The 26,242-nt window shown below is 41.6% G+C and overlaps 1 protein-coding gene and 1 non-coding gene across 2 annotated transcripts in view; one reads left to right on the top strand and one right to left on the bottom strand.

The window, feature by feature from the left end:
* The window catches only part of PINX1 (PIN2 (TERF1) interacting telomerase inhibitor 1), a 103,162-nt gene that overhangs the window by 42,740 nt on the left and 34,180 nt on the right, over nt 1–26,242 (bottom strand). The window lies entirely within an intron of this gene.
* On the top strand, nt 14,558–14,664 carry LOC111763145 (U6 spliceosomal RNA). Its single transcript, XR_002796069.1, has one exon. It is a non-coding gene; the product is annotated as a U6 spliceosomal RNA (small nuclear RNA).

Here is a 26,242-nt window from a genome sequence, read left to right as displayed (position 1 = left end):
GGTGCTACCGCAGGTTTTATACAATGTAAGGGCTAATTATTTCATGGTTCTTTTACCAAAAGTGCTGCTAGGAGTGTGCTGGGTTGCTCTTGGTCATGGGTAACTAAAAAAACAAAATGGAGCTTGTCTGCATGATCTGATTAAGAATACAGTGTTTAATGCTACAAAAGAAAAAAACACCGCTGTTTGCTTTCCCACAGCCTTAAGCCATAGACCTTGGTCAAGGTGCTTAGCTTAGCAAGACCCATTTAATTATGCTGAGGGCAAATCTGGCCCAAGTCTCCTTTCCACATGGGCAGACTCTAAGGATCAAAGAGTCACCACCTTGCTGGAGCTTTGGCATAGCTCTTCAGCCCTCTTCACTCCACATGTTATCACTGCAAGCTCAGCAAGAAAGAGGTATGTATTTTATGTGTATACCTCTACTAAAAAATGGAGCCCTAGAACACATAAAAACTTAGGTGAGCTCTTCCTAGTATCACAGAATTTGTCATGCCTGTTCCTGCAGAGGGAAACAAGGAGGGAGCCAGTGCAGGACAAGATGGATTTCCTCTGATGCCTTACAAAATGGCACAGCAAACTATTTCTCATATACTAAAGCAGAAGAAAGTGAGTATGATCCAGGTACTACTGCTTACACTTACTTAAAGGTAACGACAACTCTACGTCACAACTCAGCACTTCCAAGCTTCTCACAGAGCTTCACACACACGCGTTCATCAACTTGTGACATCAGCAGAGGTTATAATCCATATTTTCGAGTTGAAAAAGCAGAAAGTCAGAGAAGGTAAGTAACCAAATAAGCACTGTGGTGTCCTTGCCAGAAGTTAAAAGCCTGGAATTCTCCTGGCACAGCTTTACTGTGGACAAGCTTAATCTCAATGAACCTCAGTTTTCCTTCTTAAAGTAAAGGGAAGGATGAGATGGTCTATTAGTTCTTTGATAATTCTAAAATTCTACAACTTGTCCAGAGTTAACAATGATGGTTAAGTGGCAGAACTGGGACTTGAACCTAAGTGTTCTGACTTTTAGAACAATCAGTAGTCACGGAACTCTAAAAAACAGACTCTAACAGAATAGGATTTCTATTATTGTAATCTAACTCCTGGATGTTTTAAGCTTCTTATCAGTATATCAAGAATCTTAATTGCGAGAAGAACAAGTTTGCCTAAAAGATGAAAACACTTACTATCACTGACCGTGGATGTCATCTCAATCCCACGATAGACTTTTCTGGTCAGAGAGAAAGAGGTGAAGAAAAACTGAGTCATGGACAAGGGTCAGTGAAATGTCACGAGCTTCTAGAAGAATTGTTCTGATGAAAGGCAAGTTAAGAACATATATACTATACACCTTACAAGTCATGACTGTACCCTTTTTGAGCAACTGAAAAATACACGACAGAGAAAAAAAAGAATCCAAAGATTTCCAAGAAATGAATGAAAAAGGCAGCTTGGGGGACCGAGAGGCAGAGGAACAAACTTTAGAGTAAACAAGAAACTACTCCTATGGAACAAGCTGTAAATCCCAGAGCGTACATGCCCAAGGAGTTCCCTTCTCTGGAGCACACAGAGCTTCAAGGGTAATCTCCTGAGTTCAACAGCAGGCGGTTCCCTTGGTCCTTCACACCCACACACTAAGGACAACTCCCCACACCCTCACTCCACACACAAGGGCAAACTTCACCTCTAGGTCGACAACTTTCACTCCAGGAACACCAAGCAAATTTGGATCTTCCAGACCTGGAGCAGGTTTGCATTCTTGTTCCTTCATCCCGTGATAAAAAATCAGTTTAGAACTTGCTCTCTTTCTGGGACGGCTGTCTCTCCGCCAGAGCCCAATGACGACAAAAGCCCATTAGCTACCCTGCATTCCCAAGGCTTCCCAGCTGCATGCTGCTCCTCAGACCCTGGTTTCCACTAAGGAGGGATCAAGCACTCTCCTGCTTCCACCCCTCCTTTCTGCTCCATGTGGTCAGGGTGGTCACCTGGAAGGAGTGTGGTGGCCCTCCAGGTGTGAGGGACGGCACTCAGGGGACAAGGAAGTTACAGTGCGTGCAAGAAGCACAGCAGTCATGCTCCCCTTCCACCTTTATTCTCTCTCTCTGCTCACTCCCATCCAATGTCTATTAATATTAACAGACACGACAAGACCTGTGGAAAGAATCTGAGGAAGGAGTAACCTAGGACACATTAGGACGAAAGTAGACTGTGCACTAACACCTCTGCCCTTGAAGGATGACCACAACATTTTGAACCTACCACACAAAATAATTAAACAACTCTTTGAGCAGAACTAAATAAATGCTAAAGAACATGTAAGTAGTAGATATGTTTTTAAAAATAATGAAAAATTTTAAATATATTCAAAATTAGCAAACCCCAAAATTCCTACCACCAATTAACAAGGTTTTGCCACATTGTATTCTTTTCTTCTTGGCTAGTATTTTCAAGCAAATCCCAGATAATCATTTCATCACTATAACCTTTCTATAGATGTCTAAAAAACTGTAAATTTTCTTACATAATCGCAATGCCATTAGCACAATAATCCGTAATACACAAACCATAATTGGATTTCCTCAACTGCCTCAAATATGTCTTTTTATGATTCAAACCAGGTCTCAAACAAGTGCACATATTACTTTTGGTTAATTATAACTAGTAGGGTCTTTCTATCAACCATTGCCTCCCACCCCACATTTTTTTTTCATGCCACTGACTTACTACAGAAATTGGGCCCATTTACTTGAGCAATTTCCCACATTTCAGATTTTTGTTCATTTCCTTATAAGATCATTAAGTTTGTGTCTTCCTACCCTGTATTTTCTGTGAATGAAAATTACTTTCACAGACTTTTTAGATTCAGGTTCAACCTTTTAGCAAGTACTTCATAGGTGGTGCTTGTGTGCTTGATGTTGTAATAGGTCAGGACTAATTGTTCTACCCTTACTAGAGTTATAAGATTCCCCAGAGAGACCATAGATTTTTTAACACTGGAAAGAAACTTATTTTCCTGTTGAAACAGACTTTTTATGAAAGTTAATTCTGAATAACTCCTAATAACTCTGAATATAATTTTGAATAACTCTTAGGAGTAACCAGAAACTTAACAATTCTTATATATGGTTATCATTTAAGAAGCAGGAAAACCAGCCCATAATTCAAACAACACACTTGAATCCCATGAGTTCTGAAAAAACTTAAACCTATCATTTTAAATTTTAGCACCTACCTCACAGTTATCTGAAACCCAGCGAGTAAGTACTGAAGACAGTGAGCCAGGCCCTGTGGAAGGACTGGCCTGTCCTCAGGGGACCTGAAGCAGGGTGGAGCAGTAAGACATGCACCCTTAAAGGACTGCGGGAAGATGGTGATGGACTAACAGACAGAGCTGAATGCTCTCACAACAGCAATGGAGAAAGAGCCAAAAGCTGTCTGTGGGACCTGCTTTGGGGGTCAGCAGACCAGGACAGTGCTATACAGCTCCCAGGAGGGTGAGGGACAGAGAGACCGAAGAAGTCGAAACGACAAATGTGAGTTACCAAGCCCCTCGGCAGCAGGGACGGGCTCCCCTCCCCCACAAAGATCTCCAGCTGGGGTAAATGCCCCGGCCAGCGCAGCTGACTGAGAGGGGAGCAGACATCTTCCTCCCTGCCAGCTGTTACGAGGGAAAATGCAGGGGAGGTCGGGAAAGTTTTCTTCAGTGAATCTGGCCAGCAGAGCCTGCTTTGAATTTCCAATCTGGGGATTCAACACAGGAACACAGGAAAGCCGAGACAGGAACACCTCCATGGAAAGGTGAGCTGACTAGCGCCATCTGCTGGCCAGTCTGGAAACTGCATGGACAAAAACTGCTCCCCTCTTTGTATCCACCCCCCTGGGAGAAAGTTTGTGCCCCACTAGTGAGTCCCTGGTCCAATTGTGAAAACTTAAGCTGGGCAATTTTAAAGACTGAGAATAAGTTGAACTATATATAAAGAAGAATGGTGGGGGGTCAGGAAGAGGCAAGAGAAAGAAATTAGCCATCAGAGTAAATTTACCAACATATTCAGATACCTAGATATCAGCAAAAAATTACAAACAAGCCATACTAGGAAACAGGAAGAGATGGCCAAGACAGAACAAACCAAATATCCTGAAGAGATACAAGATTTAATACAATTCATCAGTGATAACCACACAACTCTCCTAAATCACTTCCAAGAATTCAAAGAAAATATGACCAAAGAAATAAAGGATATTAAGAAGACACTGGGAGAGAATAAAGAACAATTTGAAAGTGTGAAAAGAGGTAACAGACTTTATGGGAATGAAAGACATGACAGACGAGATTAAAATACATTAGAGGCACATAAGAGCAGATTTGAATTTTGTGAAGACAGAATTAGTGATTTCGAAGACAGAACATCTGGACTAGAAAAGAGAGGAAAACAGAAAGAGAGGAGAATGGAAAAAATGACAATGCAAAACACACATTTACATTATTGGTGTCCCAGAGAAGAGAACGGAAAGGGAGAATAAAGAATATTTGAGGAAATAATGATCAAGAACTTGCCAACCCTTATGAAGGACATAAATATCAATATCCAAGAAGGACAAAATACGCCAAACAATAAATCCAAATAGACCTACCCTGAGACACCTACTATTCAGAATGACAAATATCAGAGATAAAAAGAGGATTCTGAAAGCAGCAAGAGAAAAGTAAAGCATAAGGGGAACCTGATAAGATTAAGTACTGACCTCTCATCAGAAACCATGGAGGAGAGAAGAAAGTGGTATTAAGTATTTAAGGTACTGAGAGAAACTGCCAGCCAAGAATTCTGTATCAGCAAAGCTGTCCTTCAAAAATGAGGGTGAGTTCAAAGTCTTCGCAAACAAACAAAAACTGACAGAATGTTACCAAAAGACTAGATTTGCAAGAGAAACTAAAGGGAGTGCTGCAGCCTTAAAGGAAAAAATAAGGGCAAGAGGTTTGGAGCAAAGTTTAGAAATGAAGATTATTAGGAAGGGTAAACTAAAGGATAAGAAGACAGACAAAAGAACAATATGACAACAGAGAGTCCAAGGACAAAATGGATGAAGCAGTTTCAAGTTTTCAAGTAGCCCTTCCCATCTATCCAATGAACCCTGAAATACGGAAAGAGGATCTTTCTTGGGCAAGAACACTCCAGGAGCAGCAGAAAGAGGCACAGAAGATTACAAAGGGTGAAAAAGCAGCAGAAATAACAGATTTCTCACCATAGTAAATTCCTGACTATGACTTTGAAAGTGATGAGACTGTTGCTGTTTGTGCAGCTATTGCTAAGTAACAGAAGATGGCTTCAACAAATAAAACAATGGTTATTGTGTCTGCTTCTGGGACTTTAGAGGGTATAATTGAGAAGGGCGATGGCACTCCAACACCAGATGGCTCTGTTTTTATCAAAGCCTGATGAAGGAAAATGCATAGCATGAATTATTTGAATCTGTCTTTTCAATTATCATTTAAAGTTTTAGACATAGGAATATTTATTCCGGAGAAAAGGCAAAACTCCTGTTTGTAAGACAAGGTTTTCAGATGAAGCATATAAATCTAAATGGTAGCATTATTGTATAGTGTTTGGATTATGCTTTGATAAATTATGGTTTATACTTATGATTAAAATTGTGAGTAAAACGTTTCTGATGTATACATTTAATTTAATCCAAAGTTATGGATGGTGACATTTTAAGGACACAACTTGAAAAGCAAATTCTTGAACGGTAAATAACTTGGTCAGTGTTATTAAAATGCTGACTCACTGACTCTTGTTTTATGATAAAATACATAAATGCTTTCTCTCTTAGAAATACACTGCTGTTACTATTCACTCTGTTTTAACTGCTTCTGTAAAGGTTGTCACAAAGGCTTAAATGTTTTTAATATTCATTTTGTGGAATCTTTGAAAGTTCAGTCAAAAATGCATGCAAGTGTGAACATTCTGAAGTTTCTCTTGTTCTGATTTAATGCTTAAGTTTTGGCCTTGAAAAAGTTTTAACAAAAGTAGTTGTCTCCTTCAGTATTTGTTAGATGTGTGAAGTACTGATGAATGTCACAATAACGGTTTTATTTTTTATATTATCACTGTAGGTAGATTAGTCCTTACCACAAGTGAGTCATTTTTTAAATGTGCATTTTTCTAATGAGTGGATTTTACAGATACATCATAATAAATTGTACTGCTACATTAAAAAAAAATAGGTGATGATGTGGGAGAGAGGTGGGGTACATGGGAATCCCACATTCTTCTGATGTAACTTTTCTGTGATCTAAAACCTCTTTAAAAATAAAGTTTATTATATATAAAAAATTAAAAAAAATTTTAAAGGGTAAGAAAAGGGAACAAGCTAAGGGAGCAGATGGTGATAAGCAAATTCAGAAAAATGTCAAGTGTAGTGAAAGGAAGGCTTGAGAGATTAGGAAACTGTTCATGAACATGTTCCTACAATGTAAGCTACCTGAGGGCAGGGGCATACCGTGTTGTTATTTTCTAGCACAAGATGGCACTCAGTGAAACTCTGCTGAATGCATGTGTGAGCCAGGACTTTAACTACTAATGTTAGTGAGAATGAATAATTGTGCATTCCTTTCTCTTCATTCCTAAATGGTAGGAAGCCGCAAGGAAAGAACTGCATGCAAAGGATTCAGACACGGCATGGCAAGGCCACTTAAAGAGGAAACAACGGTGAGGGTAAAAGAACAAGATGAGAGGACAGAGCACACCTACAGACGGCTGAGACCAGCTCTGATGGAGAAGACGTGAAATACGGGTTGGTGGGCTTTAGCATTTGGAAACTAGAGCAGGGCAAGCTGGTAGCGTGTCTAGTATACTGGGCTAAGGGACTTGCAGATTTTTGGGTTTTTTTTGGTGGGGAACTGCTGAAGCAGGACAGTAACACCAAAAAAGACAGGTGATGATGAGATGCACTGAAAATGGGGAAAACTGGGGACTGGGAGATCAGTTAGACAGTAATGCATCGGGGTAGTAACGATTAGAAACGGTCATATTAATAGGAATGGAAAAGCCGGATGAATGCCAGAGGTATTAAAAAGAAAACAGCAACAGGAGTTGGTGCTTGGATATTACAGTCAAAGAAAAGAGAAACCAAAGGACACATACTCAAGTCCATAGAGCAATGGAAAAATAAGCCATTAAAATGATTTTTTTTAAATGTACTTGGTTTTAATTGAGAAATGTATATTTTTATTCAACTGTGTTTCTTTTTATCTTTTGTTTATATTTTCAATTATTAAACAAAGTTTTAAAAAATATAAATGACACACAAAAAAAGTACTTTGTATATTACTATTTTCTTCCACAACTGAGATGTGCTTAACCCCCTCTTTAGGGTGAAGTGACCCTAAATTAAAAACGAAGACCAGAGAGGTTAGAAAACTTGACTCAAGGTCCCAAAGGCAGTTACCAACAGAGATGAGACCCCACTCATGACTCTTTCCACTTCACCGTCATAACTGCAGTTTCCATTAATCTCACCCGGAGGGCAATCATAATTCCCTAGAAAGGCAAAGTGTGCTGGGGCGGCCTGGCGCACCCAGTGGAATACCTTCCATTCTTTCCATGGCAAAAGAAAATGGGGCCAGGCGTGGGGCTCCGTGGAGAAGGCAACACTCCGCAGCCTCATGGAGTGTGTGCTCAGGGGACACCTAGAATGGACCGCGCCTGTCTGCTAAGGGAACTGCTTGACAAAGGCCTCCAGGTCAGTGAACAACAACAGGCTATTTCTGGAGACCTGCAGTGCTTTCTGCAACCCACTCACACGTCCCTACAAAGCACACCAGAAGTGGAATGCTTTCACGATCTACTTGATACGGCTGCGCTACCAGCAAGTTTCTTGCCTTTAGCTCATGGGAAGAGCCAACACGGGCCGATGGAAAGAGCAGTAGGACAGGAGCACCACTTCCTTGACTTCCACGTGGGGGCTCTTCCCGCCTGGCCGGGCTCACAACGAAAGACATGAGCAGAAGAAACACTCCGGCGGAGGGAGGAAGTCTGCATGCGAGACCGCGGGCAAGTGAAGGCTTCATTTTAGATTATTTACAGGCCCATTTTGCTTAGATACAGCTGATACAGAAGTAGATCTGAGTAGGAAATAGAGTAAGTTTTGTTTTAAAATCGGAGTATCAGGGCCAGAATTTGAAATCAGCAACTACCCTAAGTGTTTTGAGATAAAATTGTTTATATTTTGGAGCTGAGAGATGAGAAAAGGAATTATTATATTTTTTAATGTTTTTCTTTTGATTTGAAAGCATTTTCTCGTCATGTTTTTAACCTTCTTTCCTTTAGTTGTTACTTACTGAATACTCCTATGTCCTATCCAATTTATGGAACGGGGAAACAATAGCCATTTTTCTAAATTAAATTGAAAAAGGGCTTACTCTCTAGAAAAACTGACAGAGGGACCCAGGTTGCAGCAGGAGCAGTGTGGAAAGCCTGGCAGGCAAGGGGGGCAGCCTAGGCAATGACCGCTGCCAGGACACGTTTCGAGAGAAACCGACCCCACTGAAAAAAAGAACTGCACAACGCCAGTTCACCAGCACCACGCTTCAGCCAAGCGCAGCAGCTGAGAAGAGCGGCCTGTGCCAACAGAGCTTCCAGCCAGCTTTCACGGATCCACTCCAAAGGCTGGGCAGGCAGCAAAGGATCACCAGACTCCGGGACAAGATCCCCCAGATGAAAGAAACCAACACAAGAAAGAAAAAAGGAACAGGAGAAGAAAGAAAGGGCAAGTTCAAAATCCTGTATATTTTCTAAATTACAAACTCAGAGACAGGGAACTTGCTGTTGTACCCATGAAATAGAACAAGATATAATCACCGGACATTGTAAATCCTCACAGGGCCTACATGATGGAATAGAGGAGAGTATGGGCCATGATGTGAACCAATGTATATGAGGTGCAGAGGTGCCCAAAGATGTACTTACCAAATCCAATGGATGTGTCATGATGATGGGAACGAGTGTTGTTGGGGGGGCGGAGAGGGGGGGTGGGGGGGTGGGGTTGAATGGGACCTCACATATATATTTTTAATGTAATATTATTACAAAGTCAATAAAAAATAAAAAAATTAAAAAAAAAAAAAATAGAACAAGATATATTTAAAGGTAAATAAACATAAAGGAGCACTCATAATGAGAATTAGATCTTGGAAATTAAAAATAGAAGTGCAAGCCTTAAAAATTTTAATAGAGAGAGCGGATGTGGCTCAAGTGGATGAGCTCTGCCTCACACACGGGAGGTCCTGGGGTGGGGGAGGAAGAAAAACAAACAAAAAAACTAATTCAGGGAAGCCAACGTGGCTTAGTGGTAGAGTACTAACTTCCCAAATACAAGGTCCCAGGTTCAATCCCCAGCCCCCAGTACCTTAAAAAAAATTTTTAATAGAAAGTTTGGAAAATAAAGTCCAGGAACTTTCAAGAAGAACAAAGATAAAGAAAATTAGGAGATGAAAGATAGGAAAACTCAGAATAATAATCCAAGATGCTCACTGTACAATTACCATGACTGCCAGAGAAAACAAAGGGGAAGAAATAACCAAAGAATGAATTTTTCCAAAATGGGTCAAAAGGCTCACCAAGTAAATGATACTACAAATCAAACCACCCAACCAAGTCATACTCCTACGAGAGTTTAGAAAACCAAGGATAAGAATCTAAAAACTTCTGAAAACAATACAAAGAAAGCAAGTCACGTGTATAAGGTCAAAATAAAACAGTTAACAATGGGTATCAAAAGACACCAAAGAGGGGAAGCGGCTGTGGCTCAATCAGTTGGGCTCCCGTCTACCATATGGGAGGCCCTGGGTTCGCATCCCAAAGCCTCCTTGTGAAGGCAGGCTGGCCCCCATGCCGCGGAGAGCTGATGGCCCCCACGCCGCAGACAGCTGGCACAGCAAGACGACCCAACGAAGGGAGACAAGCAAATACAGAAAAAACATGCAGCGAACGGACACAGAGAAGAGACAGCAAAGAAAGGAACAAGCTGCAAAGGGAGGAATAAATAAATACATAAATCTTAAAAAAAAAAAAAAAAGACACCAGAGAACACCTTCAAAAATAATGAAAGAAAATGATTTTCAACCCAGAATTCTATACAGATAATCTGCTATGATAGCCAATATTTTTAAAAAGCTACTAGAAGGAGAAAGCTGAGGACGGCAGTGGTGAGGTGACACTAGCAACCAGTCCAGGGTGGAGCAGGAAGGACAGGGTCCTCAAAGGAAGTCTCCTGAGGCAAAAAAAAAAAAGACGAGCTTACAATTATCACTATGCTTGGTGCAGTAGAAAGTTTTATATTAAGAAGTTGTTAGAGGGTATGGGAAAAATTAGAGATGGATACATAGAAATGTTTTTCCCCCACCAGCAAAAAACTCAAAATTGTAAAAGGAAATGTAAAATCTAAGTAAAATACACTGTTTGGCTTACTAGGGAACAATATTTACAGTCATAAAAACACAGATGCCAAAATAACAGATCAAATAAGAATTATAATACATCAGTAGTGGAGACTGCTGTTTTTCCTTCTAAGCTATTTGAAGTAGGTGGAACTGTGTCCCCAAAAAGATATACACAAGTTCTAACCCTTGGAACCTATGAATGTGATCTTGTTTGGAAAGAGTCTGTGGATAAAACGAAGTTAGGATGAAGTCATACTGCATTAGAATACCCCAACCCAGTGACTGCTTTTAGGAGAAAGGAGAGGAAGCTCTGCAGACGGAGACACAGAAGAGATGCAGAGAGAAGAAGAAGGCCATGTGAAGATGGAGCCAGGGCCGGAAGTGACGCGGTGGCTACAGGCATGACAACACTCCTCAAAACCAGGTAAGAGGCAAGGAAGGAGTCTGCCCTTGAGCTTTCACAGGGACCTTGACTTTGGACTTCCAGTCTCCAGTCTTGTGAGGGAACAACTTTCTGTTGTTTTAAACCAGAACTAAGATTTGTTGTGGGAGTCCTAGGAAACTAACACCTGGCTGATAACACACGGTGCTAATGAACCAGTACTTACCTAACCCTAACAAAACATATCACACCTAACTATGAAACACAACACATGAAGACCAAAACAAAATGCATACTACATAACAAAATGCAGACAGCACGCATAAAACTAATACGTAAAGTAATAAACAGTGCTGCTTACTTTTTAAAAAACTTTACAAAGAACATTTAATGAGTGCTTACTATCTGCTAGTCTGCTACAAATGCTTTACAGACAAGTTCATTGAATCCTCACAACAATCCTACCATTATCCCTGTTTTAAAGATGAGAAAATTAAGGTACAGAGAGATTAATTTACCCAGTATCTCATTGCTAGGAATTGCAGGAGCGAGGATTTGAACTCAAGCAGTGGAGGCCAGAATCTGGATGTCTTAACTTTGAAGAAAGTCAAGAACAGATAATTTCATAAACCATTTTGGAAAAAGCTATCTGATTCTCAACTACTAGACAGTCAAAGGCAATCAGCAAAATAAACACAAATAAATAGAAATCATATATTTTTCTCTCATCTACAATCTCATATTTTTCTATCAACAAAAAAAATGCAGCCTAAACAGCAAGGGCAGCAGAAAAGAAAAAGTTGGAAAAAATTGCAGTCACACAAACTATAGTTAAAAAATGACTAAGTTTCCTTGATATATGAATTTGTTGGAGAACCATTTATCAACAGCCTGTTTCTCTCTAGCAGAGTCCCTCAAGCCGAGAGCCATGTCATTCCCCTTTGACTGATTAATTAGCCAATCAGGGGACATTTTTCATTGTGAGGCATGATGGTTTATTTCAGCTAATGTTTGGTCTCTAATGGCGACATATTAAAGCCAACTCGGCTATTTTAGCCCTGTGGAGTGACCAAAAGGGAAGGAGAGAAGATAAATCAAAAGAGCTCCCTTCAGTTTCCCTTCAGTCCTTAACAAAACCCCCAAGGAGCAGATGGCTGGAGGAAAGATCCACTACCAATAAGGAGGAAAAAGCAAATAAAAGAAAGGTACAAATGCCTTCAAGCCAAGGGGTATCCTTTCCTGTTTCTGAAGAGCAATAATTTATCCTCTGCTGATTAACAGACCACTGATAGAAAAGGCAACAAAAAGTCAATATCGAGCTCTTCTTCCTTTTATCAAAAGCTGTGCTCAATAGGAAATGTAGCTCTGTAATGCTTCTTACTCACTTGGAATGAGTTCACCTGCACTCTGAATTAGAAGAGTGACCGTATTCACGTACCAGTATCACTCCACTCAGTTTTTCACTGTTTTACAAGTTCTCTCAGCTTCCTATTTTTCCTTCCATTTTTGACAGGCACTGAAAGGCACTGAAGCACAAAGTAGAAGCTCAAATATCTGAAGAATGGAAGATCCAGCAGAGAAGAGATGTGAATAGCCACATATTCAGGAGCAGTAAGTCCACGGCAGGTGTGTTTAACACACTGCTGCACACACTCAACAAGAGGGTTGGAAGTAGCTAGTCTCTGCTGTGCCACTCCACACTTCAGGCACATAAAAGGACCTGGCTCTCGCCTCCAAATAAGCCAAGGATTGGAACTAGCAGTCTGTGTGTGCTTGTCCTGCAGAATCATTGCCATTACTGTTTTATGATGTTTTACTAGCAGCCACTGCTTGCTGCCTTCCTTCCCTACACGCTTAGTCAGGCCCTGTGGCCCTTGAGCCCGGGCCGAGGCTCTGCTGGTGTTGAACCTCTCTGCTGTGCTGCCACCCCCAGTAGGAAAGAAAGGCCCCCATGTCTGTGTTCCCACAGCGTTTAAAGCATACTTCAACCATGGAATTCAAGTCAACAACAATTTTACTGAGTACATAAATCCCTGCCCTTGGGGAGATTCCCATCTATTGAGGGGAGTGAGGTAATAAACCAGAAAGGGGCCTGGAGTGCTGGCCATGTCTGTTTATTTGCAATCACAAAGAAGGAACTCAAGGAAAGCTGACAGAGATGCGTGTGAACAAAAATGTGAAGGGCGTAGGGACCACAGCATGCCGGGTGGCAGACCTGCGGCAGGGGTGCTCCTGGAGGGCTGCAGGAGGGCAAGGGGCCCAGGAACAGCTGCAGTAAGCAGGGGAGGCTCAGAGTTAGAGCAGCCGCTACTGCCTGCGGCTGTGCTGGGGATGAGCAGGGACCACGCAGGACTTGAGACCACTGGAAGAATCTGGCTCTTGCTGCGTGTGACAGGACAACTTGGGAGGCTTTTGAGTAAAGTAGTGAAATGACTGTCAATTATGTTTTTAAAAGATCACTCGAGCTGCTGTGGAAAAAACGCACTGTAGAAAAGATTCTATGAGGCTCTATGAGAGAACGCACCCGGAGCTTCCCAGTTGTCTGGATGTCGACATCCTCTGCCCCTCCCCCGGAATTAGCGTCATAACCGGCATACACAAGGCACTCAAAAACTGGCACTCGAAAACATACTAGTGCTCGATAAGTAATTCCTGGAGGATCAAAATTATATAACCTTTGAAGCTTTCTCAGTTTTTCCATTATTAAGTAAGTCACATTAATTGTGGAGAGAAGAGAAATGTACCGTTAACCTCTAACAACATATTTTCTGTCTGGCTTCAAGAGTATTAGTAGGAGTGAAAATCATACCAGGTACAAAGTATCATCTTGGTTCAGACATATGTTCTCAGCAAACTCTCCAAAGATTTTTGTCTTAAGCTCCACATCCCCAAGGCAGACGTGGTGCTTCGCTGTGGGAGTGGCTGTCACTGGAAGGAAAGGGAACGCCAACAGCCTCCTGGAACCTCCTAAGCGAACGTCCCACTTCTCTCAGGCGGCATGTTATTCTACTGGTTAATGCCTCCAGACGCTGAATTTCCCATGACCTCTCCAGATAATTTTTATTATCCACTATCTCAGTATATGGAAACATTCTTTACATCTAACTTAATCTCTAGAGCTCACATTAAAAAAAAATCTGTTTTCTCTTTCTGGTATAAATGGAATTAGACTAATTTCCAGAATGATGGCAGATATAGTCCTACTTGGTAGAGGGGTATAAAGTAAATGATCCTAAGGGACTCTCTTCCTTGTCCATTATCTTTTAAATAAACAAATAGACCCTAAGGATACTAAAACTGTGAAAATATTTTGGGAACAGGGATAGCATCCATTTCATTCTGAAAATTCTAGTAAATTCAGTACCATCTCCATGGATACGGAAGAAATGATGATGCTAAAGAGTTTCTATCTCAGTGTTCGTTCACTTCTTTTTAAAACAACATATTCTTTATATTTTAAACTTGTCTATAATTCTACCCAAAATTTTACAGGGCATAATAAAAGGAAGACTATTGCCCTAATCACTACTTATCTTGAGTGATAATTGAAACAAAGCTGATATGGCTATAAAGTCCTTGATTATTGCCGAAATAGCAAAACACCAAACAAAAGGCTTTGCTAGAGGACTCTGAGAAAAGGAAGGCTTAGCAATGAGTGAGTTTAGCCAGCACATTTATATCAAATATTGTTCAGCATGTTACTACACACACATGCTAAGATTTAAAGTTTTTCTTGTGCTCGCTTCGGCAGCACATATACTAAAATTGGAACGATACAGAGAAGATTAGCATGGCCCCTGCGCAAGGATGACACGCAAATTCGTGAAGCGTTCCATATTTTTTTGGCAGGCGTTGTGGGCCCTAAGGGGAGGGGAAAATGGACGTGCAATGGATGGAACAAAGGTAAATAAGGGGGCAAAAGAGGAGTTATGTGAGAGTACACGAGGATGAATATAAAACAGCTAATATTACACCAAAAACATATAGGGGACGACAGACTAATAATGAAAACCATAAGACAAAACATAGGATAACTAAAAAATTTAGAAAACTGTACAACCTAAAGTATGGACCACATAGTAAGCACAAATGTTACCTTGTTTGAAAACTATAGTTTCAGAATCTGTACATCAGTTTCAGGAAATATGATATGAATAAGTTAAAAGATTATTGCTGTGGAAGGGAAAAGGTTTTATGGTGGATCTGGGGAAATACTGTATATTGTATATATGAATTTTGGTGATCTAAGACTCTTCTGAAGCTGACATTATGTTGGGATTCACTTTACGGGAAGTTTTGGATCACAGAGTGGTTCAACAATGGCAGCGGAGGAATACTGATATGGGATGTTATTGACAGGATATATATGGTTGACAGGGAGTTATACAGGGCATATGCCCAGGGTATATGGTAATATCTATATATACTCATAGTGGAAACAATTAAAAACAACAGCTGGGGGGGTACTGGGCTCCTGGCCGGGGGGTCACTGTTGTGGGCCCTGGGAGAGCAGCGGCAATCCTCCAGGTGCAACGGCAAGAACCAGGAAGGAAGGAGGGCCCAACAGTGGGCTCTTGATACTAATGGCTACACTTTTGAGCCTATGCACCTGCAATAAGAACAAGGCCTAGAGTAGCATTGTGCCTGGGGGTTTCCTCCTGACAGCCTTCATGTTACTCAAATGTGGCCACTCTCACAGCCAAACTCAGCGTGTAGATGTGATGCATTCCCCCCAGCGTGGGACACGACACCCGGGGATGAGCCTCCCTGGCACCGAGGGATCACTACCACATATTAGCTGAAGAAGCAACTAGAAAATGACCTTGAATTAAAGATTCAATGCGGAACAGCAGAATATACCTATCTACATATAATAACATGACTTCGGGAAGCGGTTTGACCTAATGTAAGGGGGAAATGGAAAAGAGAAATGAGATTATAAGGCTGTGAGTCTCTAAAAAAGAGTCTGGAGGTTGTCAGAAGGAATACCCCTATGTACAACTGAACAGAGTCTAAGAGACAGATAAGGTAGATACAACCCCAGGTATTGGTTCTTTTGAGGGATAAAGAGACCCACGGGTTCTATGGTCATGGCAGAAGGGGTTCACTGCCATGACAGATGGCCCTTCTTTGGAGCTGGTGTTTCTGCATGATGGAAATGGACTCAGAGGGGATCTCTTTTCACAAGACTTGCATGCTACTTTATTGGAATTGTAGTTGGTGCTGGGTTTAAGATATATGTAGGGGATTTGAATCTCTGGACTGATAATATGACACCCAGGCCCAGAGCCTCAACAGACTTCAGCTCCTACACTTTGACTTATTGGACTTACTCCACTCAGCTAACATGGAGTTGAAGAAGGTCAACCACCACAACATGGAGCCTAGAGTGTCTACAACTAGAAGCGGGAAGAGTGCATCCAGTACCCATGTGGAATCTAAGCCCTCACTTGACATAGGTGTGCAATGGACACAACCAATCCAATGTCCACAGAGAAAATGTGGAATGGGTGTGGGAATGGTAGCCATGGGGGCTGCTGGGTGTGGGGAACCGGAGGAAGAGATGAGATGTGGAGGCGTTTTCGGGACGTGGAGTTGTCCTGGATAGTGCTTCACGGACAATTACGGGACACTGTAGATCCCCCCAGGGCCCACTGGATGGAACGTGAGAGAGTCTGGGCTATGATGTGGACCATTGACTATGGGGTGCAGTGATGTTCAGAGATGAACTTACCGGGTGCAGTGGATGTATCACGATGATGGGAGAGAGTGTTGCTGTGGGGGGAGTGGGGGGCGGGGGCGGTGGGGTTGAATGGGACCTCATATATTTTTTTTTAATGTAATTAAAAAAAAATAATAAATAAATATTAAAAAAAATTTTAAAAAAAATAAAGTTTTTCTTTTCTAAATTGTTTCAGCGGAAGATTTTACAACTCATGATCTTTTTTTTTTTTTTGCCATACAACAGAAAATGGTTATATTTGAATATATAAGTTCTGTACAAGTACTAATTATCTTAAATTGGAGTGTAGTAGCGATAACAATTATCGTGATGATGGTGAACTTAGCAGGAGCAATGAAAAAGTACTGAGCACTTCCTAAGAGTTAGGCACAGGGCCCAGAGGTTTACACTTAATCCTTGCTAGATATTTTATTATCCCCACTTGACGATAAAGCAGCTTGGGCTCAGAGAGATTAAATAACTTGGCCCAAACCACTCCTGGGCTCAAATGTAGGCTTACCAAACTCTCCTACTACATCCCACTGAACGAATCTCTCTTTAGAAACAGGTAGAGCATTTCATTGGATGGCATGCTCCCCTCATTCTACCAGCTAGGACGGCTCGCCCAGGCTCACCATCAGTGTGGAAGCACAGAACCACTAATGACTGCTAGAGTCGAAGGACCCTGAGAGTCACTTCCTCACCTGCTGCTATGTAATAAACCACCCCACACCTGCGTGGCTTAAAACAGCAGCAATCGTGTTTTAGCGCTCATGAGGCTGTATTTAAAAGGTGGTTAGCGGGGCAGGGAGGAGCCTGGCCAAGCCTCTCCATGTTGTCTCAAGGCCCCTACCAAGCCCTCTGTGTCACAGCTTCTCCCCGTGGGCTCGTCTGGGCTTCCTCGTGGCATGCCTGCAGGGCAGCTGGCTAACTCCCAGGAAGGCAGAGGGCTCGCCTGGCTTCTACTAATAAGCCCTCAGAATCACTGGACTCTCTTGGCAATAAGCAAGCCACCAGCCCACCCACAGACTGAGGGGGAGAGGAACCAGGCTCCACCTCCCAGCGAGGAAGGTTCAGGCTAGAGGAAGCACGCAGAATGGGAGAGATCGCTGAGGTCTCTGGAAATATGACCCACTCAAGAACAAAGACTCCCAACCCCCATTTTATAGATGAGGAAACTGAGTTCACAGGTAAACCAGGAACATCCAGGATAGCTATCTTCAACCTGACAACGTTTCTATTGACTCTTAAGGCTTGAGTCTGCTAGGACAGACAACTAGCTATTTTACCTCAAGACCATTTGGCTTTTTGGTTGAATACACTGAAGAGCTTTCACAATCATTTTTTGGTTAAGGAATATAAGCAGATAAAGTCAAAATTGCCCAAGTATATGAGAATCAGGAAAAGGAATACAAGTAATGTTCTTTACTTTGTGTAGCAGTCTGATATTATTGATGAATTCCCAAAAGAAATAATGGATTATGGTTGTAAACTGATTTTCTCCTCTGGGCATATTAGATTGTATTGAATTCACAGGTTTACTTGATTAAGTAATTATGTAAACCTCTTGTGCCAGTAGGGTGTTGCGTCACCATCCTTTGGTGGTGGGGACTCACAGACAAAAGACATGGCAAAGGACAGAGTTGCAGGGTTTTGGTGTTGGAAGTTTGATATAGGAGTCTGATGCTGAAACCTTAAGCTGGAGCCCCACGAAGTAAGCTCACAGAGGAAAGAGAAGCAAGTCCAGGAAGAGAGGAACTCTGAACCTAAAGAAAAGCAAGACCCTGGAAGGGAGGAACCCAGGAAGCCTGAACCCTCGCAGAGGTCGGCAGTCTTCCTGCTCCAACACATGGAAATAGACTTTGGTGAGGGAAGTAACTTATGCTTTCTGTAAGCTCCTACCTTTTTAAAAAACCAACCAATTTCTGGTTGCATCAGCACCCCTTTGGCTGACTAATACTTTGTAACCCAGAAAAAATGTAAACTTCAGGTTAAGACTTGAACACACCAGTGCCATTTCAAACATGATTTTTTCATGTGTTCTCTTTATTCCAGAATCAGAGAATCTTAGAATTGGAAGGGCATATATGCATATTTAGTTCACAATGTTACCTATTAAAATTATGACATATACCCTACAACTGGCCAGCACTGTCAACCCCCTTTTCGGAATCGAAATCTTTCTAATAATGTTCATCCACAAGTACTAGTTCTTCCTTACAAAGCACACCAAATGAATCTCTTCCCTTTTCTAAAGGACCATGGAACAAATCAAACAGTTAAAGTCAAAGTCTCCATAAGATTCAGTAAGAATTTTCTAACTGCTAGTCTGCTAAACACAACCAATTCTTTCAGTGCTTTCCAGATTCCTTTATATCCACATGCTGTTCTTTGAACATACTCTTTTAAAATATGGCAACCAGGTCTACGATCAAATATAGTCACTAGTGCATGAAACAAGCAAAAAGCCTGTTGCTTTCATCATGTAAGCACGACACTTCTACTAGAGCTCAACATTACATTCAGGGGAGTTGTCATACTCCCCATGTTGCCTTAAGTTAAACTTGTGTCAAATTATATGTCCTAGTTTCTTCTTCTTCTCACCTCCTACCCCCCATATATGCTACCAAGTGAGACATTTTCAGGATTTAAACGGTAATTTACATCTTCATAAAATTTCACTTACTTAGTTTTGGCAAAGTGCCCCAGCTTGGAAAAGTTATTTTGAATCAATGGCCAAAATGATGACAAGAATTCCTGAAGCAATAATTGCTAGAAAAAAATTATAAATTTCAGAACTCAAACATATTATTTGGCTTGTTCATGATTCAATTAGAATTGATCTCTAATTAAACGGTTCTTCATTAGAAGATTACTTTAGCAAATACTGTGCTGGGAAAGCTGCCCAACTTCTGAACGCTGATGCCCCAATCTGGAGGGGTAGAGGGTGGGCAGAGTGACAGAGGGTAAAAGAAGGCAGGAGTTTCAAATTTAAGAGCCTCAACCTGTATACCATTTAAAAAGCTAACCTAATTCATAAAAATAGGTTATTAGCATGGCAATTCAGAACTAAAGGAAAAATAGCCTTCAAATCAAATACATTTCAAGTAAAAAAAATTTTGAGATGTATTTACAGTATTTTGTAGAACTAGAAGAAAGAATGGTTCAAGATACTTCCATAAAATTCAACTAATAAGAGGAAAAATAGAACAGTCAGTCTGCTTAAAAGTTAGTGCTCAGATGTGATGGTCAGTGAGAAATGGGAAAAAAAAAGATTAATGATAATTGTTGAGAAAGTGACACAAACTGCAAAGAAGTCACTTAGTTCAAAAAATAAAAGTGACATGAATAATTCAAGAACAGTGATCATTAATTGGGTATTTGAGGAAATTATAAGAAATGCAGGGTCTCTAATTCAATCAGGTTAAAGAAACAAAGAATATGGCAATTATTTTGCCAGCAGCCTCTCGCAGAAGCAAGTTGTTTAGAGGGAAAAAATGGAATGTGGTAATGCATTCTCAATCCTTGATATGATTTAAGAGTATTTTTTCTAGTGATAAGGCTGAGTCAGGAAACAAACTGGATAGAGGAAGGAAACTGAGAAGGTGGGGGAGGGAAAAATGAGAGAGGGAGAAAAAAATTAGAAGTATCAGGAAGTTCAACCAGATAGGAACTAATGGAATTTGTTTTTCAGTGTCTCTAATTTCAACAAAGCCAGTGAGAAAAGACACACACACACAACTCCTGACAGGCAGGGTCCTGCATAAGTACCTGCTGCAAGTCTCAAGAGGCCCTAGTAATTTCAATTCAATATATTCGATCATTTTTCTCTCTATAGAAAATGCATACATCTCCAATTTTGGTGCACTCCAATCTGAAGTTACTGCCTTCCAATTAATATAGTTCAAAGACGATTGGGAACGGAAGAACTTGGAGATTAGAAATGTACAACCAGCCATTTCCAAACAGAACCATTTATTAAAAGTTTTCTGAGTAACTGGTCCTATTTTGTAGACTCTTTCAAAGTTTGAGCCAGATTGTTAGGGAAGAGTGCCTCTGGATAGCTTTTTGAGGAAACACTAAATACCAACAGAGTCAGATTATAGTCCCTGAAGGGATATGCATGCTTTAACTTTTATAGCACTGAAAAACAGTCAAACCTATGAAAAACTACTCTAGCATGAAATGCAATGTCTAAAAGCCAATTTCTGGTAAATCAGGTTTATTTTTAAAACCATAAAATGGCACATTCATTCAATAATCCTTTATCAAGAATCTACTATGTATACCAGTAGATTGTACTGGGCATGGGGGATAGATTGATGAATATTTCTTACTCTCATAGAAGAGACAGTTATTTACTAATAAAAGCATTTTAAGAGGAAGGGTATTTCAAATACTGAAACCCTAAAGCTATACAATGATTTTTAAGATGAGTCGCAGTCCCATTCTTAAAAAGAGAAATACAATGAGATTTCAATTTATTGAATCCCCACCACATGCCAGGCACTGAGTCCAGGACGAGGAGATGAGCACAATGCAAACTCCTCTCTCAGTCCTTCACTGTCCACTGCACAGGAGACCTGGGGAAGGCCACATACACAAGAGGGGATAATTTTCTTCAAGAGTTGCATAAGGATGAGAAAGAGGAGTAATTTAAATTTCATAAACATGTGCTAGACATCTTGGGTTTAGCTTGAGTTATTGCTGTTTTGTTTTGGTGTTATTTTCTATTTAAATCAAAACGTTATATTTAACATAATCAAGGAATTAGATTGATGGCTTCGTATAGACTGTTCCAAGATAAAGCTCATTTCTACTACTCAAACGAAGATTTTCAGTTCAAATTTTTTGTTTGTTTGGATGGCAGGGAGATTTTTTTAATGCACAGTCTTGGATTTTAAAGCTTCTTTTTGAATTGAGGACTCCTTTGAAAATTGGATGAAAACTCCGGACTCTAGAAATATATCCATCTTTACATACAAGTATGTGCAGACAAATTCTGCAGGCAACTCAAAGGAGTTCACCAACCCCACTACAGTAAGTGTACCCTGAGCTCCTGCCTCAGGAACTGTCCCATACAGACATGTTATAGATGGCAAACCTGTCACGAATTACTCAAGTAAATGACTGAACTGATAGGCCTGGACTTTAAAGATACCAAAAGATGCGATTTCTACAAGTTGTTCTTTAAAGACCATATGAGAGAAGACACAAAATACAGCACAGTCTAGGAGAAAGAACATTGACTCTGGAGTTGAATGGGTCAGGATTTAAATCCCAGTTCTGCCACTCTGGAGGTCTGTATTAAATCTCTCAGAGCCTCAGTCTCCTCACTGCTAAAAAGAAGATAATAATGTCTGTTTTACAGGATTGTTATGAGGGTTAAAGGAGATAATATCATTAAGTGCTGAGCATGTGTCTGGCACACCGGTGCTCAATGAGGTTGTAATTTCTACTACATTAGTCGAGGGTTGCTGAAAGAGTAGGCTTGGCTTAATGTGAGGGATAGAGTACTGCTCAAGCCAGAAACGTGGTCGGTGCCCACGGGTCTTTAAAATGAGAGGCAGAACCAGGGCACTTTTTTTTTTTTTTTTTTATGAATTTGTCAAAGTTTATTTTTTTTTTTTATTTTTTTTTTATTTTTTTATTTTTTATTGACTTTGTAATAATATTACATTAAAAATATATATGTGAGGTCCCATTCAACCCCCCCCCCCCACCCCCCCTCTCCCCCCCCCCCCCAACAACACTCGTTCCCATCATCATGACACATCCATTGGATTTGGTAAGTACATCTTTGGGCACCTCTGCACCTCATATACATTGGTTCACATCATGGCCCATACTCTCCTCTATTCCATCATGTAGGCCCTGTGAGGATTTACAATGTCCAGTGATTACCTCTGAAGCACCATCCAGGGCAGCTCCATGTCCCGAAGACGCCTCCACCTCTCATCTCTTCCTGCCTTTCCCCATACCCTTTGTCCATTATGTCCACTTTTCCCAATCCAATGCCACCTCTTCTATGTGGACACTGGATTGGTTGTGTCCATTGCACCTTTATGTCAAGAGGAGGCTCAGATTCCACCTGGATGCTGGATGCAATCCTCCCATTTTCAGTTGTAATCACTCTAGGCTCCATGGTGTGATGGTTGTCCTTCTTCACCTCCATCTTAGCTGAGTGTGGTAAGTCCAATAAATCAGATTGTAGGTGCTGGAGTCTGTTGAGGCTCAGGATCTGGCTATCACATTGTCAGTCCAGAGATTCAAATCCCCTAAATATATCTTAAACCCCAACATTAACTGCACCTCCAGCACATTAGCATGAAAGTCTTATGAAGGGAGATCCCATCTGAGTCCAGATTCATCACACATAAACACCATTTCCAAAGAGGGGCCATCTGCCCAGGGCACTTTTTAACATTAGTACTACCACGGCTTCTGCAATCCCTAAGGGATATGACCCCGACACCACCTCGGCCTTGGCCATGCACAGACAAACCCAGGCCAATGTTCTATGGAGTCAAGGGAATAAAAACAAGCAATGTCCCTTCCAATTGAGAACTGGAACCAAAACGGGGTATTTTCAAACAAATCTGATCCAAGGCCTCTTGCCCTTGGCCATAAAAGCTGTTATAACTGGCAGAGTAAAGTTTCCTAGCAACAGTTTCCTCAGGGAAAGCACAGGTGTATCTCAATAAAAGCAAACTTTACATATGAAAATCCATATGGCTGTGAAAGATAAATTAGAAGTGATTCTACAGAAAAGTTTTATATTTGGTGTCTTAACGTGATTTGACTTAAATTCTATTTTATATGTCCACACAGTACATGTCTAATGCAACGCTGCACAGGCCGGCCCCTGGAGTGTGGTGTGCGGGCAGCAGAGGCCACTGCAGCATCTTCTGGAGGCTTGCTAGAAAGCAGGCCCTTAGGCCCCCAGGCCGCATTAGCCAGAACCTGCAGCTTAACAGCCCTGGCCCAGGACACTCAGGCAGAAGCCCTGCCGACAGAGCGAGGGCGCCCGGGCTGCTGGACAACAGCCCTGGCCCAGGACACTCAGGCAGAAGCCCTGCCGACAGAGCGAGGGCGCCCGGGCTGCCGGGGGCCATCCTCAGCCCTTCCTCCTGCCGCACACAAAGCCTTCAATGGCTCCTGGGCTGGTGGAGCTGGCCCCAGGTGTGTGGTCGGCTCCTAGTACCAGCTCCTGGGACCTGCCCCGGACAACTAACAAGAGGATGACAGACCAGCCCCAGCCCAAAAGGAAGGAGGATCTTTAACAGCAAGCAAAACAATTCCATTCCTCTGCCCCATAACCCAGGTCCCTTCTCGGCCTGAAGCAGTGTGGACATCATCCCCAGCTCCACAGGACTGAGGGAGAAGACTGCTGACTACAGCAGATTTACTGTTATTGTAGTTGTTGCCTTGGGGTAACTATGAGATAAAAATAAATAAATTTTTAAAAAAGAAAAAAAAAATCATGTGACTCATCTGAGTAGACTTTTTTTTTAAATTAAATATTCTTTTGTTTAAAATACCGATGCCTGCATCCTATTCCAAGCTTTGGATTTAATGGGTTTAGGGTGGGACCCTGGCTTTAGTATTTTTCAAAGCTTCTTTAGTGATTCTAATGTACAACCATTCTGGAGGACCACTGCTGTAGCCCAAGAGCAGGCACCTAACATAAAACAGCCTCACCAACAGGATTTTAAGTGTGCCATCAACCAAAAACACTAAAACAGCAAGAGTAGTTAAGACATTAATGGATACAAATCTTGTACAAAACAGTATTATATCAAGGTTGACTGTCTCTATACCAATTGCACCAAAATAGATTTTACCTGGGCTCACACAAGGGAATTGTTTCTGAAGCTCCTCAAATACAGACGAATTGCTCACTTTAACGTGATTACAAATCACTATACCACCAAAAAGTCAAAAAACACAGAAGAGTGCTGAAAAACCTCAAGGCACCTAAAACCAATAAATCCTCAAACCAGTGTGTCAAAAGACTAGAAACCTTTCATCTCCGTTAACTAAAAGCTTTCCTGACCTTATCACATCAATTTCTTTAAAGTCCTACCAAAAGCCCAGAAGTAATATTTCCTTTCCTGACCTGTTTGTAAAATTTCAAAGAGGGTGCTCAATAAGAGTGGGGGACGGTAGAGGTTTGCAGCAGGAAGTAAAGGGGGGATCAAAGGATCAAGAAATGCCAAGATTTGGAAAGCCAGGGGAGTGGGAATAAAGACGGAGAAAGCTGCAACAGAGAGAAGGTGATCAGCTGGGGTTCCAGGGGGATGTGGGGCTGATGCAAGGGGACGAGGGCTGACCACCGGCAAGGCTGTCAAAGTGGGGGGACACGGGTGCACAAGGGCAGGGGCTTGTGAGGCGGGGCTCATCTTGAGGATGCTGAAATTACTGAGAGCGCAACCCAGAGGCCAAGTCCTTAGTGAACGAGAGTGGCAGGAGCGACCAAAATCAGGCCGTCTGGTGGCCAAAGCTCTTTCCAAGGCCCCCTTGAGGACGAGGCTCTGGGCAGGGCTGGACCTCAGAAGAGCCTCCAACGTAATGACAGGCTGCCTTTCCAGCCTCGACCCCCAGGGCGCGGCTCCCAGGCAGGCCAACCTCTCCTGGAAGCACCTACGCAGCTACCTTACTCTACCCACGCTTCTAAGAGCTGTAGGGGTAAAAACTGGCAAAAGACTGAAAAACTTAGTCCCAACCTGCAATGGAACTTGCCAATAAATATTTTTGGTGACTGTAATTCTGAAGGTTTTGAAAATATTTAGTATAAAGTAACTAATATCTACCAACCTGGAAAAATATTTCTGTCAATCTATGGCATGCTCTGGAGAAATATCAGAAATTAATGAAACAAGTCTTTTTTTGTTCTCCAATCACCAAGAGCCTTGGCTAGGAACCAAGAAAGGAACACAAGTATGGCATATCAGATTAGTTGATTAATAACTATGGTAACCATACATCCTGCTTTTCTTAAACAACACAAATTTTAAATATGTTTTATTCCATTATTTCCAGAAATCCCTATTTCAAAAGTTCCAATATTTGGATATCCAAACTGTATCTAAGATGATCTCTTACACTTGGAGATGGAACAAAAATCCTCTGCCATATTCCACAGCCCAATTCTAAGCCTGGGAAGTATTAGTAATTGGAATTACAAATGACGGGTTCATCCGTTTAGGGTGTAGTTTAGTCACCCTATTCTCAACTTGTAGTTTTAAAACAAATAATATTGTACGATGGAGGAAATGCTACATCTGAAGCCGGAGACTGCCGATCCCGATCCAGCACTGTCCCTAACACTAGCGAGCAGGAGAGAAGGGCACTGGGGCACACACACCTTCCTTCCTCCCGCCCACACTCCAAGGGCAGCGACGCACCCTGGGCAAAACGAGCACCAGCATGCGCACAGCTCCCCTCTCCTCGTGTGATGGGACGGCCATCACCCCTCCTTCCCTGAGCTCAGTCTAGTTCTCACACCAGAAGAACAACAACAAAGTACAGCACATATCCTACTAAAGACTCTTTATAAAACATTATCTACCAACTACCAACAGGATCACTTTCGGCCTCTGTATGAAGTCTCTAGAGCAGGGATTCTTAAACTTTCTTGTTCCACGGACCCTTTAATCAGTCCACACTATACTGTGAATTATTTAAAAAATACATCA

This window comes from Dasypus novemcinctus, chromosome 25 (genome assembly GCF_030445035.2).
Source record: "Dasypus novemcinctus isolate mDasNov1 chromosome 25, mDasNov1.1.hap2, whole genome shotgun sequence".
Taxonomy (NCBI): Eukaryota; Metazoa; Chordata; class Mammalia; order Cingulata; family Dasypodidae; genus Dasypus; species Dasypus novemcinctus.
Note: the sequence above shows the minus strand (reverse complement) of the source record. Positions and strands in the feature narration are given on the sequence as shown.